General features: G+C 42.6%; 1 non-coding gene across 1 annotated transcript; it reads left to right on the plus strand.

Moving 5' to 3' along the window:
• The first annotated feature begins 414 nt into the window (after nucleotides 1-414).
• LOC119929283 lies at nucleotides 415-557 on the plus strand. The gene has a single exon (XR_005451415.1). It is a non-coding gene; the product is annotated as a small nucleolar RNA SNORA7 (small nucleolar RNA).
• Nucleotides 558-2,467: the final 1,910 nt, after the last annotated feature.

A 2,467-nucleotide genomic window follows, 5' to 3' on the forward strand; every position in this document is an offset into this window, starting at 1 on the left:
TCCCCACAGCACCTGTATATATGTATATATGTTTGTACATATTTATTACTCTATTTATTTATTTTATTTTACTTGTACATATCTATTCTATTTATTTTATTTTGTTAGTATGTTTGGTTTTGTTCTCTGTCTCCCCCTTTTAGACTGTGAGCCCACTGTTGGGTAGGGACTGTCTCTATATGTTGCCAATTTGTACTTCCCAAGCGGTTAGTACAGTGCTCTGCACATAGTAAGCGCTCAATAAATACGATTGATGATGATGATGATGATGATAGAATACAAAAGAGTTGGGAGAATCAGGTAGATTCCTAAAACCACATGTGAAGCACAGTGCCTAGAAAAACAAGAATGAAAATATTCCTTTTGGAAGATGCAGCAAAGAGCAGAAGATATTCACTTAGGTAGGCAGAATACCTCCTCTCAGGGTTTCACCTGGAGAGTTTCCAGTACTCTACCAGTCTCGACTACGGGAGGGAGAGTCAAGCAGAGGCCTGCCCATGCCATTCCGTTCCTAGCTTGGGCAGTAGCTAGCGAGTGGAAAGCAATCTGCTACAAATCAAAACTCACCTGTGCTGAGCAACAGTGGCATGGGAAAGAGTCAATTGTGGAGACTCAAGTTTACTGTACGGGAGGAGGCAATGGTAAACCATTTCCATATTTTTACCAAGAAAACTCTATGGATATACTACCAGAATGATTGCACATGGAGGTGGGGCATTCTGGAAGAGCTATGTCCTTGGCACTGCTATGGGTGGAGATGCCTTGACAGCATGAGACAAGAGGAAGAATATATATGTAGGAAAATATAATAATAATTTTGGTATTTGTTAAGTGCTTACTATGTGCAAAGCTCTGTTCTAAGCGCTGGGGAGGATACAAGGTGATCAGGTTGTCCAACGTGGGGCTCACAATTTTAATCCCCATTTTACAGATGAGGGAACTGAGGCCCAGAGAAGTTAAGTGACTTGCCCAAAGTCACACAGCTGACAAGCGGCGGAGCCGGGATTTGAACCCATGACCTCTGACTCCCAAGCCCGTGTTCTTTCGGGAAATATGATTTTCAGGCCACGTGATAAAGAAACATTGAATTTTATCCAGAGTGTAAAAAAAGCATGTTAAAAAATTATCATATTTGTTAAGTGCTTATTACGTGCTAGACATTGTTCGAAGTGCTGGGGTAGAGGCTCGCTGTATTAACCCCCATTTTACAGATGAGGGAACTGAGGCCCAGAGAAGTTGAGTGACTTGCCCAAAGTCACATGGCAGACAAGTGGCAGAGTCAAATTAGAACCAATGACCCTCTTACTCCCAGTCCCATGCTCCATCCTCTAGGCCATGTTTCCTCTGAATGTTGTGGTGAGTTCCCTCTCCCTACAAAATGAAAATGCTAAAAGAATAAGGGATTATTTCAATACCAGACAGTGGAATACTAACGTTACAAACAAAAGCAAATACCGGAAAGGTGGGTATCTTGAAGAGGGATATCAAAAAGGGAGATAAAGTGATAGTGTGAGAAAAACTTAGAGGGAGAAATCATTCTGAAGCTATGTGAAAACCTGGGTGGAAAGACATGAGGAGAAGGGGATGTTGAGAAGCAGCATGGCTCAGTGGAAAGAGCCCAGGCTTTGGAGTCGGAGGGCATGGGTTCAAATCCCGGCTGTGTCAATTGTCAGCTGTGTGACTTTGGGTAAGTCACTTAACTTCTCTGTGCCTCAGTTACCTCATTTGTAAAATGGAGATTAAGACTGTGAGCCCCCATTGGGACAACCTGATTACCTTGTGACCTCCCCAGCACTTACTTCCCAAGGGCTTAGTACAGTGCTCTGCACACAGTAAGCACTCAATAAATACGACTGATTGACTGATTGATTGATTTGCACATAGTAAGTGCTTAATAAATGCCATCATTATTATTATTATGTTTTCCAAAGGGAGGAGATTAATGAACAAATGGAAAAGGTGTTCTGCAAGCATTTCCCAACCTCTCAAAAACCAGGCCAAAACTCCTCACCATCAATTTGAAGGCACTCAATCAGCTCTCACCCACTACAACCCAACTCACACACTTTGATTCTCTAATAACAACCTGCACACTGTGCCTCACTCTTGTCTTGACCCAATCCACCACTTTCTAGAAACTTCCCTCTTTCCTGGAAATGCTTCTCTCTTTATATCTGTCAAATCATCACTCACCCCATCTTCAAAACCTGACTAAAATAATACCTCCTCCAAGAAGTCTTCTCTGACTCACCTCGTTTCCCCACCCTTCTGCACTGTCTATGCACTTGAGTCCATATCCTTAAATGTTTTGTTACTCACCGGACCCACTGGCACATAAATACTCAGTTACTTTCCCACTATGGTCTCCCGCACTAGATTTTAAGCCCCTTGGGGCAGGGAACATGTCTACTTATTCTATTACCCTCCTAAGCTGTTCATAAGGAGCTCTGCACTCAGTTAAGTACTC

This window comes from Tachyglossus aculeatus, chromosome 5 (assembly GCF_015852505.1).
Source record: "Tachyglossus aculeatus isolate mTacAcu1 chromosome 5, mTacAcu1.pri, whole genome shotgun sequence".
NCBI classification, from domain to species: Eukaryota; Metazoa; Chordata; class Mammalia; order Monotremata; family Tachyglossidae; genus Tachyglossus; species Tachyglossus aculeatus.